Source organism: Diadema antillarum, unplaced genomic scaffold, assembly GCF_040938485.1.
Source record: "Diadema antillarum isolate AM-2024a unplaced genomic scaffold, OU_Dant_1.0 scf00000071, whole genome shotgun sequence".
NCBI lineage: Eukaryota > Metazoa > Echinodermata > Echinoidea > Diadematoida > Diadematidae > Diadema > Diadema antillarum.
Genome location: NW_027270960.1, coordinates 799,977 through 823,328, shown reverse-complemented (window position 1 = coordinate 823,328; position 23,352 = coordinate 799,977). Strand labels below are relative to the sequence as shown.

Genomic DNA, 23,352 nt, shown 5'->3' with positions numbered 1-23,352 from the left:
ATGCAAACAAAAATATCAGCTTATGTCCTATTGTTGGCATGAAAAGACTGACAATGAAAAACATCCGTAGACATGATACCTAACATACAGTTTGTTTCAAATATTGCTTCATCGGATGTATTGTGATGAATAATGACATTTTATAATCGTTTGTATAGCTAGCATAAGAACCTTCGCATCTAAACACGACCAATTTTCGCATTTTGTCCCTGAACGTTATATTCAACGTGTGTCTAGCATGCAACGAATACGGCGTCATGAAGGAAAATATTGCGCCCCATCAAGCATACACAAAAATGCTACCAAACAATAGGCCTATGTTCTATGTTTATAGACACGAAAAAGAGTGCGATATTCAGGGTTCATAAAAAACACCATATTATTCATTCCACCTCCCTTATCTTACATTTTACAATTCATATTAGATAAAGCTTGCATTACCTTGGATCACTTATATCAGTTGCATTAAGGTTCTGGTAAAAAAGAAAAACAAACAAACAAACTGAAAACTATTACTCCGGTATTTAGAATAATCAGAAGAGAATGGACATTGTTCCCATTATACAAAAATACATAATGCCTCTTTCGCGTACGTTTTGCATGAATCCTACCCTATTGGTAGAGTGATAAGTGGTAATATTTTGATACAATGGGTAGGGGAAAAAAGCTAACAGTGTTCAGGTATATTCCGTTGTTTTAGATGAAAAGCAGAAAGAAAACAAAGAATGCTTGATGAACTGATTCCAATGATATCAAGATAGAGTAATGAAATTTTGTATGTATTGTTAGTAGTGATCTTGTCACTGGGGAAATGCACACTGCGCTATGAACAGGGACACAACTGGTGTTGGGAAATAATAGATAGAAAGCCGAACATTTAAAATCACAGTTGAAGAAACATGTTACTGTAATGTCACTTTTTTTTTTCTCATCCGTCAACTGGACTAGAGCAACCATCGAGATGATCTTAGACGTAGGAACGTTGCAACCAAAATAGTATGACAGTTTATTCAGGCTTTGCATTGTAGGCTATGTATGATACTCTCAATGTAAGGTGACAGCTGGAATAAGTATGCTCTGCTCACTTCTTTCATTGCTATTCACGTTGATAGTCGCGGCACTGTCCGTGCATGTCTATTAAAATGTATCAGAACTAATGATACATAAAGAGCTTTTTAGATATTCACCAAGATCTGAATGACGGGGTTTTCTTCAACCATTTTGCATACTAAGCGAAATTCACATCATTACGATTCAGTTCGTTCACCTGTCCCATTCGCGCGCACAAGTCAGAAACGGCCCACATCACAGAAAGAAATGTCATGACTGCGGGGACCATTTTTGGTTGACGTGAACATGCGCTTCCAGGCCGTCGACGTGATTCGGCCTGTAGTCATGCAGTTCGACGGCCTTAGTCAGGCTCTCGTTGCTTCGAGCGATTTCAGAAGAAAATTCACTCTCGGAGTGACCACTATGCGTACGCAGACTGTGACCGCGTGAAAATCTTCGCGGAGGGCGCCATCTAGGTCCACTGCTCCTTTTCTTCGAAGGAAGGTGAGGATTATCTATCCGTAGAGACTTTGTCTTGTAGTGCTCCAGCTGTGTATACAGGCGTTTTAGTTCCTCCTATCCATGAAAACAAACAAACAAACAAACAAACAAACAAACAAACAAACAAACAGACAAACAAATCCAACCGTTAGTTTGATACGGTTTTCCGATACGATTATATTGACGATTCTCTAAACTGCAGGTGTTTGTGAGCTCAACGACTGCACTCTCAGATCATACATGGTCCTAGTTCCTACCTTTAAAATCGTGCCCAACCGTAGATAGCACGCACGATTTCAATGGCTGTTAAACTTGTACTCTCTGAGAAGATGGTATCAAGACTCATGTCGACAGTTTACAATCGTGCTCGTAGAAATTTATATTTCTTATAATTCCTTAATTGTGGCGGTTAGACAAGGAACCAAATGCGTCCAATTGGCACTCGTATCTTCTCATGTGATATACGTAATCAATAATATAGGCCCTGCTCAGTAAGGAAAGTGAATGAATGGAAGTCGCCGGGAGAATGTTGTACATTGCATTAAAAATCAGACTATAGCATGAATCACATATTATTATATCCTTTCATCACTACTGGCAATTACATTTTCCATGCAGTTTGAAACATAATGTAATATTTTGCAACTGATTGACAAATTGCCGTAAATCGACGTTGATAAGCACCAGTCATTCCTTTTTTTTTATTAATAGCCATGTGAAAAATCTATCGGATTTGATTCGAACCACGACCTCCTGACTGCTACCAACTGTCATATCCACTAGACTACTGAGCTTCTGCCCGATAGCCAGCGATGGTTCTCATCCCATATAGTAGAGGTTACTCGACGCAAAAATTGTGAATTTGAATAATGTACACGCTGTTCTACGGAGGTCACTCCGAACAAAAGACCAAGTCTTAAATAAATCGCCTCAAGCCTGATTACAAGAACATTGTATGCTCTCTATTTCATTAAAAAGTAGAAGAAATAAACGATCCAGGTATATTTGTCGCTTTTTCCCTCAAACTCCGATCTGGAGTGATATGTAGTGTTCGAATAAATTGGTGGGGTGGAGGAGAGTTAAATTGTCTTACGAGGTTCTTGCGTTAAAGGAGACCTCCGGATGATTTTTAGATTTTTACTTTTGAATAACTATAAATTAGTTATACCGAGGACAGAGTTTCAGAATTTGTGATAATTGGGATGAAGAAGAAGAATATTTTCAAAATTTAGAACAAATTGCTATGACCAAGGATGATGACATGGCAGAGTCACCATAAGAATGCATGAGTTGGGGCTCAAGGAAGCAGAACAAAAGAAGAAGGCATGCATAGATTATACACAGGTGAACTCGCAAGCAAGCAGTATTGTAATGGAATTACACTGCTACATTTCTGAAATATGTGAACCTCCTATGTCATCATCCTTGTTCAGTGTAATTTGCTGAAGGTTTTTCAAAATATTGTTTCTCTGCTCAAGAACCACAATAAATTCCACAAATCTATACATGGAGTTGTCGATTTATGTACTATATGATGTGAAATTTTGAAAATCGTCTGGAATGTCCTTTTAAGGATCTTGGTAAGTATTCAGTTAATCTTGTTATTTAATTTACGCGTCTAATTCACTTAAACATAATAAACGTGATAAACCGTCGTAAACTGTTAATGATTATTACTTCCTACTTTACGAGATAATTTTCTCCTACACCCGTCTCACACCGAATGAGAGAGTTGGGAAATTAGACACTTACCCTGACATCGTCGGCGTTGAAGTTATGCTGGTCGCTGGAAGCGTTTGATGTCGAGTTTTGCTTCAAGAAGGTCGAATTTTGCCACTTACTGGCAGCGTCGTAAACCACCCGGGAGTTGATTCTCTCTCGAAACTCATCGTTGTGAATTAGTTTGTGTAAGACTATCAGCTGCATGAAGAAATAGATTCAGATGCATAAAGAGTGACAAGTCTTTACTAGAGAAAGCAACCCTTTTGCAAATCCTCTTTTCCTTCTTTTTAGTCCTTGTCATGATATCTGGTACTGTGATAACGATTTGTCAAATCTGTTTGTAATGTACCCTTGCGACTCCCAGTTGCAATAAAAATCTGCATTGATAGTCCACATCATTTTTTAACGTTACATGCTTTTGGTAACTTCCAGTTCATTTAGGATGAAAGCATCTACTTCCTTAAGTCAATTCTATGCTGACTATAACTTGAGGAAAATAATGTACTAATAGATAATTTATGTCTTGTTGAGCCAAAGCAAGGGTCTCTCCGTCCGAGATCCCTATAGGACTTGTAGTTAAGACGTTTGATTTTATAATGTCACAGATAGTGAAATGAGATTGACAACTGTATTTCCTTAAACAGGTAATGTCAGTAAGTAACGTGCCTCTGTGTTTTTCTGCAGTTTTGATAATCTTACCTCATATTATTACTTTCTGTGTATATCGCATGTATACATTTCTTTTTGAAGAAAATCTATAGGTGACTGGTTGAATATGTACATCAATGAGAGGAAAGAACAAACGAAATGTGTTATTGTTGTTGGTGTTGTGCACAGTTAAAGATACGACGAAGATAATGGTAATGACTAATGGAGATGATTTTGTCTTCGACTTACCTTTGGTATGAAGATAATCGACACCATAACAGTAACTGTCAGCTGAGAGTGAATGAACGTCATCAGAAAAGTCCAGTCAGGAGGAGTCGTGGACCACAGGAAATGTCTGAATGAAGGTCAAACGATGCGTCATATAAAACATGGTTGTCATTTTCCCACTTCTCTGTACTAAGTAGACCTACACATTTAACCAGCCACGAAAAAGATACCCAGATAAATTTCATACATTGTAATTCCCGAATGTATGTTGAACGTAAACACATCTTCGTAAGACAGTGATTACAAGGTGTCTACAAGCCATGACATTGTAATGTCAAGGGCTGTCTTGTTACTCGATTTCACACAGAGTTCCACTGATATATTGTAGCTATGCTTTAAGATAACGTCTGAGGTGATGGTTTGTGGTGTTTTCTGTTGTGGTTTTCTTCAACTCAAAAGTTCCGTTAACGCTCAATGTTTATCGCTGTTGCCTTACAATAGACACTCGGAGCAAAAAACAAACAAACAAACAAACAAACAAACACAAAAACATGTTTAAAGCGCTAATTATTTCATTATATCATGTCTGCGTTTTGATACACGAATTATAGGTGCTAATGCAAACCATAAAACTGAGAGATGCATTATGTAGAAGCCACTTTGCTGTCAAATCATGACTTTGTATTTGATGAGGGTGATTAATGTTGAAATCAAACTCCAATATCAATGGAGATGCTTCCATGATTTTTTGTTGTTGTCTGGACTGCTTTTTATTTCGACCAAATACATACAAATAAATACATTTCAGGACATGTGACCTCAAGGAACGAGTTTGCAGAATGTGTGCCGGACATCCCTCTTAAAATGCTTGCATTACATTTGTATTTCTCAACCTTTCTACGTGGTCAAACACTAATTTTGATCCAACTTATTTGCTTGTTGTGAAATGGTAATTGCACTATGCTCATTGTCTGTCCAATGTGTATCTCATCTTCTAACTGGTTGTGATCATCAGTGCTTCCTAGCGGCAATTTCTCAATATTAAGCAGGATTACAATAAAGCACTGAATGTATTGTAGGATAGCAGATATTGGTATTACTAGTAAAGGGGACAAAGAAAACTTAACACACCTCAACACGTGCAGAAAGACAGAGAGTATGGTCTCGTTGTAGATAGCGACAGTGATGTATCTCGTTTCATGAAACTCGCACGGTGCACCTCTTACAGCGTAACACAGGTAAATGGCAAACAACAGGAAGAGGAACTCAACTGTACAGAAAGGAAAGAATAAGAAGCCAAAGAATCGTGAATAATGATGTAGTAGTCACTTTTCTTTCATAGTATTGGTATGGTAAGTATACCGGTACATAGATCGAACAGGTATGATTTCACTGCTTCATGTTAAGAAAACAGTATACTGAAACAGAAGTGGTCAATGAAAAAGAGAAACACTCTTATTCCAGAGTCATTATTTACTGCTTAATGGTTCCCACATAATAGGATGATAAGTTTCGATACCAAACGCATATTTGGTCACAACACACTGGTATGCATGCACATAAATGATAGGAACAGCTCGTAAAGAAAAGACCGTGGTTTTTCACGTGACTAAAAGACAAGCTTTTACCAAGCTTCACGCAATTCGTTGCAACGTTCTTTGGATCTTTCTAGGAAGACTTTACCTGAAGCAAGAAGATAAACGTCAATACTGCTTGCACCACATCGAGTTTTGAATGCAAAGAAATCAAGGAATAATCCTGTGACATATCATGATAACAAATCTGCCATTTCGGAAGTTTTACTTGCTTCATTCCGTTTCCACTATATCAACGTTTTATCTCTCTATCTCATTCTATACCACAGTTTAGATGCTGTATATCAGATTATGATAATGATATAATATTGTGTATATATATATCAGTCTCTTTTCATTCACACACACACACATATATATGTACGTTCACACTGTTGGTCATAAAGTTGGAATATTTTTTAAGGAAATCTTTATAATCATCACAATGATCTTATTATGATCTGTAATTGGATGGTGTTTTGAGCATAAAACGATAAAGACAACAATGGACAGTAAATTACAGATTATGACACATTTATTTTTAATCTCTGTCAATTTCTCAGAATATACGTATATATGTGTATATATATATATATATATATATATATATATATATATATATATATAAAACATGCTGAGAATGCACGTATTGGCTCCACGAAGAATCAAGAAATAAACTGTCAAGACTCCTGAAGAAGGCGGAGGCCGCTTAAAATTCGAATCGAATAAACTCATTCTTTATTGGAAAAAAATGCATTACCAGTTTATTTCTTGATTATATATATATATATATATATATATATATATATATACATACATACAGAGTCATTGTTGTTACGCAGTCATAGCGGGTGTACAGACCCCTGCATGGACCACGAACGCAGACTTCGTGGCATATGCTGTCCACTTGTGTGTTGACAGCGTCAAAAGGCATCATAGGCATAGCATCACATTCTTCCCTCATAACATCGGCCAACTCCTGAACAGTTTGAGCAGGTGACACGACATCTGGTCCTGTGACAGTTGCTCCGGTCTAATTTTCTAGGGTTAGTATTAGGGTTGTGATAGGGTTCTAGGTTTAGTTTGATGTGAGGATTAGGATTAGGGCTAATGTTATGTTTGTGGGAAGAACTAATGTCTTGCTTTGCATGTTGAATAGATAGTTCATGGAAATAACTGTCGCAGGAGCAGTTGAATGTCATGGAACCGTTTAAGCAATAACATCTCTGTTGTTGATGGCTCTGCCTCGAGTATCCCACGCATGCTTTATGAGGTTCGTATCCAGCAAGCAAGATGACCATGGCAACTAGCTGCTCCACGTCCTCTGCCTCAAGAAATGCCCTTTCTGTAGTGGCCCCGTGCGGTCTAGCGTTGTCGTCTAGCAGTCAGAAATTGTGTAGGGCCTACATACATACTCTCGTTTTGCATGTGGAAGGCAATGGAACTCAAAGACATCCCTGTATAAGACCGTGTTGACGTTTCCTTCCGGAACCACGGATGCGGTCCATATCATCATTGAGCCGCCACTACCGTGAGTGGCCTCGTTGATGCAGTGCGGTTGTCCGCGAAGACAACAAGCGACCAGTGTAGGATGAAGCATTCAGTGCTCCCTCGTCCAGCGAAAGACGAACAACTCCGCGGCGAAGAGCCAGGCGTGGACTTTTTTTTTCAACCGGCGTACTCTGCAACCATGTTGGAGCAATCTCCAATTAACGGTTGACCGGAAATAAAGTTGACCCCATGATGTCTCCTCCACAAACGAAGAAGATGATTCGTCGGCACTCTGTGATGTCATTATAGGACATCCTTGATATCACTCTGTTTGTAGCTGTCCTGCCTCTCTCTCTCCCTCTCTCTCTCTCTCGTATTTTACTGATTCCGTTGGACCAGGGGGTGTTTCATAAAGCTGTTCGTAAAGTTACGAATGACATACGAGCGACTGGTGATCAGTTCTTTTGCTGAATTGTGGAAATTCTGATAAGTATAGCACATCACAACTTATCACCAGTCGCTCGTAACTTGTTCGTAACTTTACGAACAGCTTTATGAAACACCCCCCAGGCATAGCAAAGGGAACATCTCTACCCATTTTTATTGCAAACGGTTCACAGAGCTCGAATAAACATTCTCGTTACAAGCACAACGTTGAAACGGGGAAAGGGAGAACATATTACATACAATGGCTTTTACAGTCTCGAACAAAAGAAATTGATACGTAATACACGTTCTTGCAATGTTATGATGTCACCTATGTAATGGAGAAACCTTATGAAATCACTCAACTATGCTTTTGTTCACACAGACTGTAAAGTGCCAAAAGAATATGTCGATTCAAGTTTGAAATATGTTATTACACCTTGTTATTATCATTATGATATATATATATATATATATATATATATATATATATATATATATCACGTGCTTCTTGTTGTTTCAACCACCTTGTCGAAGATACAATGAATAAAATGATAAATATACTATAAGTAATATAAATGATAAATGAATAAATAAATATAATAACATAACATAATTTCATTGTTCACGGCACTATAGGTACTTACTAACATCAATGACGTAATCCCACCATTCTACCGCGCAGGCAAAGAATTTCATTCCCTGGCTGTCGGTACCAATGGCTGTGATGTCGTTGCCCCGATACTGCATGTTTTGTACAGAAAAAGTGGTCCACGTGGCGAGGTAGCCGGAGAGTACGAGGATGATGAGGAGTAACCACTTTAGCACATCGCGGTCACGCACGAGCACGCGCGTGGCCGAACGCGTCTGGAAAATGGCTAATTTCCTACAGATGCCAAAGAAGAAGAAAAAAGAGGGTTTGGGGATATTGCATGTTTATAGACTTTCATTTCATTTCATTTCATTTGTTGATTGGGTCATGTCTACAATCTCGAATGAGGGGAAATGTAGAAATTGTTTTCAATGTTGCGACTAAAGTGGGCATTGGAGTAAACAAAGGGGTAGAATACATGAATGAAATACATTTATAAATAGGTCTCAACAGAGATTCTAAGATTTTGTCGCTGAAAATTGTGAAAGTTCACGCAGAGAAAATAAATGCGGTAATGAGAAAGTTAAATTTTTAGAATACAATTCCCTCAAAGCAGTACCATGAAAACCATTAATTGCAGAAATCGAACAGTTACAAAAAGAGTATGTCACAATATTGACTTCACATCACGTTCACAAGTCTTCCGAAAGAAACAGACCATTACAGATATTCACATAGTATGAATGACCACATTATTTATCATTGATGTTTATGGCATATTTTGTCTTCACCTACAGCGCATCAGCATTTTTTTTTTACTTTCTTTTTATTTTCTTTTTTTTTAACTTCTGCAATATATCTATCCATGAGGTGTTTAAGTAAAACCTGTCCTGAGACCAAATGTCTCTCGTCCATTGGAATCTTCAAGGCAATTTGTTTGAAAGTAGGGACGTTACCGGTATATTTTTAAGACGAGCATTCCGTAGGCGATGGCAAAGCCCCACCCTCGCAGCCACTTTCTGAGGAAGCAGGTGATCGCCTCAGGCTCAAAGTACATTGCTATGAGTTCCGAGTAGAGGACGAAAGCGCCGATAAGTACGACCACGAGCATCCATGGACTATCGCAACATACTACCTGAAGAATTATATAAAACATGATGTAGATGATGAGTAAGGGGAGCGGGCGAGGAAACAGAGAAAATAATTCATACGAAGCGTTTATTTATCTTTTTTTGAGATGCCTTCCGAACAAATATTCTTTCAACCCTGACCTATAACAGTTGCTGTTGCTGTTGTTGCTTTTATTATTATTATTATTATCATTATTATTATTATTATTATTATTATTGTTATTATTATTATTATTATGAAAATGGTAAGCCAAATTCTTTCAGAGTTAAGTATATTTCCGATTGGGAATATTTTCCGCTGTAGACATTTTCGCGCAGACAGATAACAGACAGATAACAGCGCACAAGTTCGCACCTCCAGCATCTTGTGCCTCAACCATGTAGTACGTATATGGCGTGATGCATTTTAACAGGCGCACGTCCTTCGTTGGCCATTATGCGAGGACATTACGGTCTGTTTTCACGTGATCATAATGCCATCTCTGGCTTATATTTCACTAACCCATGCAATACATACAGATGTGCACTTCATGTTGAGAAAAGCTTCATAGAATTAGTTACTAGCGTGTCTTGACTCGTGACATTGTTTGATACTTACAAAACGCTTAATCTTTCATCTCATTATCTTTATGGCAGTAAAAGTGTGCGCATTTCTACTCTTAGTCCATATTTAGAGGAAGACCAATTTACTGATATCCAAATTTTCCTCAGACTAGTGTATCCATTGAAAAGTTCCGTTTCACATTCATAGATTCTGAACATAACAGGTCTTGTTTCAAAAAGAAATATTCATATTTCCGCTCTTCCTTGTTGGATCCTACCTTTGCTGATCGATTTTTGAGGATGACCACAATGAGCACGATGATGGCAACCATGCACAAAGCCTGCATGCCTAGAATAACAGCTCGTAGGATCACATCGTTTGTCACAAAGCATGGCGAGTCGTCCGTGCATGTCGTGCACCCCTCGCGGCACTGCCGGCAGTCGAAATCAGTCTCATAGTAAGGACCATCTTCGGTGGCGTTGCTGCGCGGTTCACCAAATGACGTCGACCAGGCACGCTCAATCATTGATCCGTTGAAGGTCTTAACCGGAGCAGCCAGAGAAGGAAAGAAGTAACGATCTTTGCAGTGACACTCGTAGGATCCGCTGGTGAAACCATGTCCCGGCACCGGAACGCACTATGGATCACAAACGTTCAAGAATTGTTCAGTCAGCAATCTTCAAATACAAGCCCCTCATTTTCATATATTATTGATCTGCAGTGCCACTCCGTGTTCACGATTCCTCAAACAAATAAAGATAAAATGCAGAAGCTTTGTCAACGACTAAGATGATTGCTTTATTGATATCGTTAATGACTCAATCAGATCAGCGTAATCGTGAACAAAATTGAAAAAGTATGTAAATTTGAAAAAGTATTTAATCAAATGGTCCACAAAGTTTATATTCAGTGATTCATTGTGCACGTCGACCTTTTTAAATCTAAAGATATCCGCCTCCAGTACACGCCGTCATTTACGTAGTACATTGTATTATCCATTCATTTTGCAAACAAAAACCAATGAACATTTTGTTTTTTCCAACTTCCTTTGTCTCTGCAGAGACGAAAAGAATATAAATCATACATGTTCGTCATAGTTGGGAACAGAATCTTTTGAGGACATTGTATTTTGAATCAGCGTTGTTCAAATAACTGACGTCACAGTCAGATGACGTAGACAAGTCTTTGAGTCTTTATTTTGATATATTTGAACACCACTTTGGATGATTTAAAGACAGATTAAATGGCATAAACTCCTAAAGTGCAGACCCTTTTAGCTGAAGTTGTCACCGATTCGTGGTATTCCGTTTCTTCAGTCACGAACATCTTTGCTCCCCCGCGTTTGCTCCTTTACATTTCCCACTAACCGTTTCATGATTTTCATAGCAAATGATAATTCATATAAGAGTTTGTTATCATGGTTATAGAAGGTGGACAACTATTCATCTACCAATGGTCGATTTGAATAAGATAGATTAGTTTCAGGTATTGTCGACGTTACTCATGCGATTTGCATGAGGGCTAGTCCTTCGATAACATCACGTTGAAAACGAGGAAACCTTCACATGCGGTGAAATACATAGAAGCCATTTTAACATGAAATTGAATTGAGGAAGTAGTCCTCGGCAGAGGGCGGCTGTCTTCAAAGCACAACGAGGAAATTTAGGGTTGAGACTTGATGCTCTGTAAAGATTATCTCTTACTATGTTCGGAAGTGTTCAATATTGTTTCATATAAGAATGATTAGTTCTTACTAAGAACAACATACGTAACATAGGCCTACTTGTGATACACTAACGTATATTCATATTATGTGTTGTTTGAAGGTTTCCATGGTGAAGTAATGAGGGAGAAAGATTTGCGGTGACACCATGGTGACCAACATGACCAACATGGTGTCACCGCAAATCTCTCTCCCTTATATCCATATTCTCGAAAGGTATATAGGCTTATAGAGGTAAATTTCGCCTGGTGTTATTCTCTATTTGTCGGAATTGTTCATACTCTGTTGCGAATGAAAATTTGATGAGAATCTACTAGTATTCACATAGCTTGATTTAGCGACACTATTCTGATAGATAGTCATGAAAGCTTGAATGCTACAGTAGTACAGTCATGGTCACTTATTAGTTTATTGTTGCCCCGTTTGTGAAGGCTTGAATAACATCAGACCACTTATCATTCATCTTGAGAAACACGCCATGATCTGCAGTCAGTCAATCTTTGTGTCGTATTTTCTGAGCCGTGAGGTGCTGTCTAGCCCTAATAGCCTTGGCAAAATAATGAATGATTTCAAGACATTCTGGCATGAAGATTTTCAATTCGCCGTTTTGATACAGTAAGGAGATTTGAAATCCAGAGAAATAGAAATAGATATGAATAATAAATGAGAAAAAAAAAGAGAAGTAAAATATGTGAAGGTAAGAATGTACAAAAGAAAGAAAGAATAGCTTTACAAGAAATCATTGAATGACTCATAAAGCAAGAAAGAGCTTTTAGACATTTAACACAGTCCCAAGACCCAACACACATGAGAAAGGGAAGGATCACTGATAGCTGTATGTAATAAAGTATATAAGTGGAATTCTGTGTGCCTGTTTATCCTTAAATGAAATACCAAAAAATTGTATTCTCCGGAGTGGCCTCACTTTAGTAGAGTACGATGCAACTCTTACATTCATAATTGTCAAAGCACATCTATTCTGAAATCTCATGAACTCAATGAACTTGTACTGTCACTGCCTGCCAGTTTGTACATTACTTTGACTCCAGTGCTGATACAGGGATGACATCTCGAAACGAGTTCTATCTAGTGCAAAAGATGCTATTAGCTGTTATCATTATCGATTGCGGGTTGGAATGTCGACTTGTCTGTAGATATACCTGGATTTAAAAAAAAAACCTTTGTATATTAAATTATCACAAATGCAGAATAAGTCCTACTATCAGGCTGTGTTTTCTGAAAACAAAATAAAATATCAGAGCGATGTTATACATTTAAATACAAAGGGTGATTATCGATTTGGGGGAGGGGTTCGATATGAGTGACTGAATGTTGATAACAGGGTGAACAATAGGTCATTTGAATATATTCAGAAAGTCGAAAAGTTAAATGTCAATTAAAGTTCCTCTGCATTGAGTCTCGCGTAAATAATCTAATGAACGCGTAAGCTAATTGATTATTATTTGCATGTTCAAAATCAACTTCTTGCTATTCTCAACTGATTTTTTATTCCCAATATTTGCTCACAAGCTTATGCAGAAAAGCTGATGTCATAAGTCCAGATCATAATTTTATCATTTAACTTAACACGATACTGGAAGATCCGATGACCTCAGGCAATTATAAAAGAACAGCGACACACTTAATGCGGTGCAAGTTATTGTTATATGCTTCTATACACCAAGCACTCACTCATGAAAATACTGAGCCACGCAAGTGACACACATGGACCGTCATTTTGTACTTGCCTAGCTTGCAATGTGTCATTTCGACCTTTGAATAATGTGTGTGAAACATATTGTCTAATACCTGTGGCTCTGCGCGGCCGCACTCTGTGGTTTTAGAAGCCCATTTAACATGTTGTATAACATAATATGGTATATTATGAGAGTATGATTACGTGTAATACAATGTACATAACATATGATATATTTATATGAAATGTCCCTGCTAATGTGAATGGTTGTGCATGAGCAACACAAATTGTTCCAGAGTAATGCACATCACAGATCCTTGGATTACTAGTATCTCATTATGCACTTCACCCTCTTAGTGCTGCCTATATAAGACAAAAAAGTCATTGCTATGTCAGAATGTTCCATAATTGGTTCTATGACAAAGAAACGTTTCAAGCAATATTGTTTAATCATGACGCTGAAGACCGATTCCAAAGAGCAGAAGTCAAAATGACATTGAATTTCAAGGAACGTACGACAGTAATCAGGTCGTAAGATGACTGATCTCATACATGATCCACGACAATAGAATGTTGTAATGTCTGATATCATTTACCCATAACTGTATTTTTCATTCATTTTCTACAATAAATCATTATCCAAATATTTTTACTAGACCGGAAGAAAACATTAGGCGCATCAATGCGAACACACGCAGGACACTACTAATGAATATTACGCTACAAGATTTAAAAACAAAACATAGACGATATTGTGATGATGATGATGAACATAACAATGCAACACTATGTGCCTTACATAGAATGAACGTACAAGAGAGACATTGCCATCCAATTATGCATTGTATTTATAAGGAAACCATTACGCTTATTTTTAGACCTTATTTTTTTTTAGACCTTTATTGTTTCCACAGTCTGCCAGGTGTGAAGTCTGTAACACACATGAAAACACTTTTTACATCATTGTAATGTTGGTTCTCCTTGGAATTTGGAAGGCTTGATATCACATAAAGTTTGACGAAATACTCAACGATGATAAGGGAAAATTCGAAAGAGTTCTTTTGTGTCTTATCAGCTAATCGGGACTTCAAATGTCGACCTCGACACACAATATTCTTGTACAAATTTCAGGAGACTTTAAACCTAAAGATGGGGGTTTATTCATTCCTTGCCGATGACGTGCGCATTCACGTGAAGTAATACCATACCAGGGTGACGTTTTCCACCTCTTTGACTGTCTCCCCCTCCCCCCCCCCTCTCTCTCTCTCTCTCTCTCTTCATGTTATTTGTAAAGAGAAAGCAGCAGCTGCGGGGTGCAAACGCGGTACATAATCAACTTTAACAGCCATTGACGTTTATGATTAAAAGGGCAGGATTTTGTTCATCATGAGACGAAGATTTTAAGGTGTAGATTTCAGATGTAGTTTGCACTTACAGCAGAAAAAGGAAAAGGTGTCAAATGTCAAAGGTGTGCAGTTTCTGTGAATAATTTGCTTACTTACAATCTTTTAGATTCTTGTCGGGTATTTTTAATGGATTAGGGCATGGGTACACTGGGTAAGGTGTAATTTCTATACATCGTACTTACTGTGGTGGTATTCCGGCATTATATGCGTCCCTGCAAAGATCCCCGTGCCATTCTCGCATTGGTTGATGTCCATGGACATCAAGTCGACATCAATGCTGACCACGCCCCTGAGAAGAGATAAGTGACAAAAATAGTTTGGCAATAAGAATAATAACCTGAGTGGATGTTGTCAAATTACTGGGTGGATTATAATATCCGGTTGTTTCCTCGCTGAGGGTCAAAACAAGGTCTGGTGGAGATCTGGGGATCAACGACAGGGTCAACATCTAGAAAGCTAATATGCAGCAAGGTGCGTGTCACACATAATTCAGAAGACCTTTTAACGGGGCTTTGGAAAAGGTTAGCCAAATAAAATATACGTTGATTATGAAAGTAAGATTTGTTGAAATATAAGGACATTTTAATCGTTTCTCCTTGATAGGTGAAGGTATTTGGCTACCGTTTTATGACAATTTCCGTGGGTAAACGGGACGGGGAGTCAGTGCAACCATAAAATGTCTTGAAAGAGATAACCATCCGAATAAAGATTCTCGAGGAACGTTACTGCCTCAGAGTAATGTGATCATTTTTGCATCGTCGAAGGCGGCTGAGCGATGCACAATTTCAGCATGCGGTATTGCAACCGAGGCAACTGTAAGCCGAATATATTACATCGCATGCTTTCTCCACTAATGGGGTGTTATTGATTGAACGGGTTGGCAATGTCGAGACGGCATTCAAACTGACAGCCTGTTTTTCCTGTTTGGCCTTTAGTATACCATTCACGGTGATGGCACAAGGTTTCCTTTTTTGCGTAAATATATATATTCCAATGTGCTCATTCACCGCCACTTCACTACACGAATATGATAATATATTGGTTATATGAGAAGAACATCTGGCGCCCCAACACAAGTACTGAGTGAGACAATGCTACGTACGTGGCTGCTGTACCCTAAAACTTAAATTTGTCTTAAAGGGAAATGCTTCATGTGAAACTGGCGTCGCTGTTATAGAAAGCTTTGCACTTGAATCATGTATTGTCGACTTACCCGCCTCTTAACATGATAAAGAATTGATACAAGTTGCACATACACGAACCACTTTGGTCACCTGTAATAAATTTTGATCATTTAGCAGTATTTAACTAACTATTTGATTGTATTGATAGCAATTGAATCATTGGATGTTCCTTGCAATCATGCGCTCAACCTATAGACCTACATAACTTTTGGGGTAATGAACAACATGAAATCATAGATAAAAGAGAGCCTACATTACAGGAATGATAAATCAGGTATGATTATAGATGATGACAACATGATGAGTTATCATCGCAGCGTGATGGCAGAACACAAGGCAGAATGGTCAGTCTGTAATAGCCTAAATAAAACAAAGTATTAGATAAGCACATTAACTCCTTTTGAACTCAAAGAAGTTATACAAGGAAGAAATGAAGGACTGACGATAGGTTTTATTGCCGTATACATTGAATAACACAATGTACAGTAATAAGAGGTCTAGAAGCCTCAGTTCTTTATTTCTTATGACTAGATATTTTATGGTCGTATTCTATGTCATTGTTTTGGGAAAAACTGAATTAATAAAAGGACCGTCCTTATGTCCAGTATTATCGCATGATCTCTTGGACATGGAGAAACTCATCACGATGCAACGCAAAGCATGCGGATTCTTCAAAGTAAATTTAGTGACAGCCAAAGGCATCTGTGACGTCAGCAGAGCTACTCGTGACGTATGTGTCCCGCGCATATCCAAGTTTAGAACGAGGACATGCGACCTAACATTTATCAATCGCAAACGTGAAGGCAACCTCGATACTTGGTCATGTTCAACTTTGCTGTTACTTGGAGGAATTTCGGATACGTGAAAGTGGAAAATGCTCTTCTGATCACATGTATGCGTATACTGCAATAACGAAAATATGCAACGCAGGCAGATAGTCACAGACATTAGAGCTGACAATGCATTATATGGGAGGATTGAGATATTGATGATTGTTGTATAACACCCTACCCAGTATAAAAAAAAAGGGGGGGGGGGAGAAAGTGTACAATGACAAGAACCATGAATCACACACCTCATGGCAAGTTTTACCCTAAAATCCATAATAAGAAATTTATTTTGATGCGCAAAACAACAGATTTTGGCAAGATATAGGGCCACAACTGCCTCAAATTTCCTAACATTTGCCCGAATTTACTAAATGAATCTTTGGCAATATTTCCTGTTTCCTTATCATTGGTAACATAATTTTTACTGTCATGTGCATCTCTTCATTTCAAAAGATAGAGGTAATACGCAATGCCTCTCCTTTATGTACAAAATAATCGATGCCCTATTGCTGCATATCCCATTTAGAGAAGACGTTTGCCCAAACAGAAACTTCAGTGATGCAAAACGACAACACAGGAAAGCCCTAAACCAGGAAACCAGACCAGCAACAGAGTACATCTGCCCCAACTGTGGACGCGACTGTCAAACCTCTAAGGATTAGACCGATTAGACTCGTTAGTCACGTAAGACGCTGCCCTCAGGACTCTACACCAGCGACATTATAGTCTTCCGAGACTTCCTCCTCTAAAACTATTCTGGTTGCTCGGAGGGAGATTTTGTTTTGTTTTGGTTTTTGTTGTTGTTTTGTGCTATCTTGATATTAAGACTACGATTGTTTTATTTTATCATTGAAACAGGAGATAACAATGGCGCAATATTTTATTTGTACAGTTTTACAACGCAGTTGACTACCCAGATAGAACAGTTTGTAAATCACTTACTAGTAGTTTGCGCATGAGCAGAAAAGGTCATTTGTACAAACAGGCATGATGGTTTGTAAATTCACTGAGAAAAGCATCTGTGATATGACGATTATTCATGTAATCCTTATAAATAGTGCTTTCCAGCACATTCACCTGACGGTAAGCCTGGTATTTGGATGTACTAATGAAAAAAACAACCTTTAATATATTCAGGGGAAACAATGAAATATAATGCTTCCCTAGAGGTTAATAAATTGACAAATCATTCTGGTCACCCGCTCTGTGCAAGTTTATTCTTTGTTTGAATATGAATTCCATAAATTGTCACGTCAGGGCAAGATCACGCATTATGCTGCTTTCAGAACAAGGTAAGTACCTAGCCAACTGAGAAAGGAAAAAGGTCATTGTACCAATGTACACATGAGCTAATTAGGAACGAGTGATACGATAAAGCATTTATGACATGGTTTCTATCCTTTGAGAGTAAAACCTCTTAACATACTTACACGGATAGCCTAGGGCAGCTTATTAGCCTCACCGAACGAAACTCTCTCCAAATAGATTAGATGCTCCAAATACGCATTCTGCCACTGAAGAGAGCTCTATTAAGACAGATTATCTGGCAATATAAGAATCGGACCCAAGCTCAACAAGCGAGGACTTCAGTCAGCTTGTGGTTAGAGAAATAATGAAAAAGTAGGACAACTGCATTTTATCTGTACGTTTATCCCGATAAAGCTTCGATGACGCAAGCCATCACAGAAATTTCGTCGGAGAAAGAAGAAGATAAAGACAAAGAAGAAAACATGATAAAAACGCATTATGACGTTGATAATTTGAGCTTGTTCAAAAGTAATCACCGTAGATCACAGCATCATCTTGTTTTGAAAGGATACTTGTCTTAGACTCCGTAAGTTGTTGAAATTATTGATTAGATACCCGTGCTTACTTATTTGTAATATTGTGATGAGTGATGACTCTATTATGATGTGATGAGTCAAGCAAACAATTTTGACTCTCGTCTTTGAGGTACAATGAAATGCGATATCTTACGCCATCTCACTCCATACGATACAACATCTTAATAGTAGCGGCTGCTACATGGAATAGTTGACATCATAGACGTTCCAATCTCTCCTCGATTAATCACAGCTTGCAATCGCCCTACAGTCTCGACGTCCTTACTTGAGAGTGTGATACAACTGAACAGTGTCAGTGTGACCCGAGCCAATATCAACAGTACTTCGTGTCATCACCAGTCGAGGATGCTCTTGGTTGCTATGGTAACATGTAAATTGATCCTACTAATCTGGTTAGGACGGTAGACGCATGAGAGAATGGGAGAAAGAAAGAGAGAGATGGAAAGAAGGAGAAGTGAAAAAGAAAGTGGGAGGGAAGGAAAAGAAGGGGAAAGTTAAAGAAAAGAAGGGGAAAGGGTTGGGGAGCAGGAGAGAGATTGGGAGGGCCCTTTCTGTGAGCTCAGACGACTCGACCGATGTTCAGGGACAGCGGCACCAGTCCACTTCCATAACAGCGGAGCTTATTACTAGTGGCAGGCGCGAGCGAAACTCAAAAAGAGGGTTGCACATTTTAATTGAATGTGACGTAAGTTCAGTTGTTGTGTCTGTTTTTTTTTTCTTTTAGAGCGAATCGTCATTACATTAATTCGTATGTGAGCCTTGTATGCAGTTTTAATAAACGTTTTCGTAAATTGAACCTGGATAACACGCAAGGCACTGTGTATTCCATAACGTTTGCAATGAAATTCACGTGTTCTCTTTGTTTTCACTTATTACATTAATTTTATTTTACTAGCTGAAAAGTCAGGCGAGAAAACGCACAGCTTGTGACACTTCCAAACATAATCATCCACTGCAAATGAAATAAGGTTTGGATGATTTTCATTTCGTCAGGATATCATTTTCCCATAGTCGTTTGTTACACGCTCATAAGCAGTACAAAAAAAAAAATTACTGAAGCTGGATGTCTTTATGTTGCCTTTGCTTTAGAAATTGTTAAATCCAAGTATTTTCAGTATGAGTATGTGTGTATGAGTGCACTCAGTTCTGTTCATCTTTGTTAGATGTGTAAAGAGTAAAGTCTTCTTTCATTCATAAACTTACTATCAAGTAAATCAAGTTTCTCCTACAAAGAAACAAAGGTTATGTCATCATGAAATGTTTAATTTCACGCAGACTCTACAATTCAAGATGTACATCGTTTACAACCAGAACTATAGTGCAAGAATTGATTTAATTCATGAAAGATAACGGTAAAATATTGGGCGATCAAAGATGAAGAAATTAGACTCGCGTACAGGTGTACGTAATGAATATTTTTATGCGACTGAAATATATAAAGCTGCAAGTGCAATACGTTTTCATATTTGAAAGCAAAGCGTACATGTGTCTAAGACAGTTTGATAATATTGCGTAAGCGAGGAATCATTTATGAAGAGATATCAAAAGCTGAATTTTGCGCCTCATCTGTCCTTTTGTTCCCCTCGAGATATAGGAATTATATTTCATGTCACAGAGACAGATCATTCGTACGTGGACATGGCTCAGATGTGACTGACGTTATTGCGTCAATATTTACAGTTACTTTTATGATGTTAGAAAAAACAAAAGCAAAACAAACAGCGAGCTCTCCTTCTGACAGCCGTAGGATTTGTGACTGGGAGGGTGTGTCGAAAGCGCAATTTCCTCGAGGTCACATGTGTGACATTTCATTAAAGTCGTGTCCGGTGACCTGCAGGTTTCATCTTCTGCAATGGGATCATGAATATTAAGTCATTGTAACTCAGGAAATACAAGCGATTGCCAAGGATGTCATCTTGGTAGTTACCTTGTTTTATAATCGCTTCATTGTCACCTGAATTTCATGGAAGCACACACAAACACGCATGTCCACAGTACACATTATTCTCTGTGGTAAAACCTCTGACGGTTTGCTATAGGACTGTCATGTGTAGCATTTGTGACAGAATGAGGTCACAAGAAGACAGTGATTGGTAAATCAATATCCAACGTATAGATATTGGCATGTAGCGTTGTAACAGTTCATACGGAAATGTACTCTGATAAATGTTTTTGTGCATAAGAAAAACGTTGATGTTTATATGCTATATATATATAACACACTCAGAGAAACATGGGGCCTCTACTTCTCTTTCGTAGTCATTCAATCAATTACGTTTCATTTCACCAGACATTCGAGGACGAGAACCAATCTAGGCAAAATAAAAACTACTCCAATCCCATCCCGATGCATAAAGAAGCCTTGGTGTGTTCACTCGCACACATGCGCGTGTATCAAGGCCCCTTTTTCAGAATCCGCCCTATATAGGGAAATAAAATGCTTTGGAATTGCTGATTTAAAATCTTTAATTCACGAGGTAATTGAATTAGGAATTTGCCGGTCGTTCCAATATCGAACAAGGCTATTCTCGGGTATGATGCACATGTAGAAGGTCCGTTATAAACTGGTGGATGTTTGTTGAATATCCTTGAATGTTATGTATTTGTATCTTCTGATATTAATATTGAAGCCGTATTGCTGTATATTTCTAGTATGTCTACCACATACATTAACATGTATCTGTATTTATTGCTATTATGTATCTATGCAGTATGTACCGATGTAATGTGAATGCGTGCAAACAAAACAAATTTCCATAAGTGGACAATAAAATAGAATAAAATTAAATTGAATGTTGGTTTGTTTTTGTATTTTATTTTACGATATATCGCTGTCGCAATTATGCATGTATGCAAGCTTTATTATATACATATCACAACCTATGATATAACATAATGTAATAGATATCTATACGTATAATCGTTACTGGGGCGACAAGACCTCGTATCTACAAATTGTTAAATGTTCAGGAGAGCAAAAAAACAAAACAAAAGAGCCAAAGCAGTATAACAAATGGGATAGCCTTTCCTTTGACATGCCATGATGGTCTCATTTTGGGGGCAAGACAGCTAGGTTTTGGACAGGACATCACTGAACTGATTATCTGACCATTAATCCAAAACAATCATTTTCACCAAACTTTGAGATGCAATGTCTTGTCACCTCAGCGACGATATATAAACTCAGCAAAAAAAGAAGAAGAAGAAAGTAAACAAACGTAAACACTTTTTCAAGTTTATATTTCTCATAACTGTTGTTTTTTTTTGCTAAATGTTAATGTATTATATACCATATGGTAATTTGGTAAGTCAACAAAAAGGGAAACGTTACGTATGAGTGAACACCTTTGTTTTTCTCTTCCAAGGCACAAAATTAAAAGTTGCAAAAATGAACAAGTTGTTATTCATGCGTAAACGCTCTTCCATGTAACAATAAGCACATAAGACAAATTTAACACAGTGAAAAACATGAATTCAGTTGCAAAAATATACGTATGACCTCTACAATATCTTTGAAGCTCAAAGGATCAATAAAAGCAAAAATAATGGAGGAAAATGAAGACATTTCTGTCAAACCCAAATTTGAATATGGGAGAATTTACAGCAATATTAACAAAAATGGTAGGATTTTTAATTGATATCTCAGGTTACGAAAATTGCAAATTATATTTGGTTCTTGAATTTGTTTCATGAATTCTTAAATTACTAAAATGAATGAATGAAATAAAGATATTCTGTCCATTTAATCATCTTTGTGCCCTTCCTCCCTATGTCATTTGAAGTTTCAGTTGACAGAAAACTCTTATTTTTTCCCCCTAAGTTTTCCAATATGATTTTGTTTGAATTTATGAAGAGATAAAGAGAACTAGAAATTATTATTGCTATTTCATTCATGTCTCTCATTGTGGTAAACTGGTCTTTTTTATTAGTGTTATCTTAAGGGTATTTGCAAACGAAAGAAAATTTGTCAACTTTTGTCATTTTCACTTTATATATATATACATATATATATATATATATATATATATATATATATATATATGTTGTGTTACTTTGTCATTAGTAATCAGTCTTGAAATACTGTTGGCCTATACTGAAGGCCTATTAAAGTATTTATTCTAACAATATTGCTAAATCAATGAGGTTCTTGCTGCATGCTATAAGAACAGAACCAGCACTCCCTGTCGGACGGAAGCTCGGTTGTAAAGTGGATAAGACACCTGTCCTGTGATCAAGAGGGCGTACGTTCGAACCTTGCCCGAGTAGATAAGCCTATGATTTTTTTAATATCATGGTTACCACTTACTGATTGATTTACTCCTTATGTGCTCTATATAGAGCAAATTTGTCAATCAGTCAATCAGTCAATCAGTTGTAACATATGTTCCAAAAGTAAGACCTCTTATCAGTCAGTTGTCATATTTGTTCCAAAAGTAAGACCTCTTTATGGCTCTTACTTGATTCCACTGCTAGTGATCTGACAAGTTTAAAGTCATTGTTGTTTGTTTTTCGTTGTCCTTTCTTTGTTTTGTTTTGTCTGGTTAATATTGTTGATTTCATGTATTTTGTTAAAATTGTTGAAGCGCTTTGCGTCTGTTTAGAAAAAGTGCTATATAAATATTGGTTATCATTATAATTATTATTATCAAAAACAACCCGATGCAAGAATTTCATTAATTTGAATGAATACGCAGTACCCGCTGATTGGGCTAGAACATTCCAAATAATCCATGGATAGAAAAATATATGTGCATCACATCGTT

At 37.6% G+C, this 23,352-nt stretch overlaps 1 pseudogene; it reads right to left on the bottom strand.

Annotated features, from left to right (window-relative positions):
• Nucleotides 1-1,071: 1,071 nt before the first annotated feature.
• The window catches only part of LOC139716963 (metabotropic glycine receptor-like), a 53,937-nt pseudogene continuing 31,656 nt past the window's right edge, over nt 1,072-23,352 (bottom strand).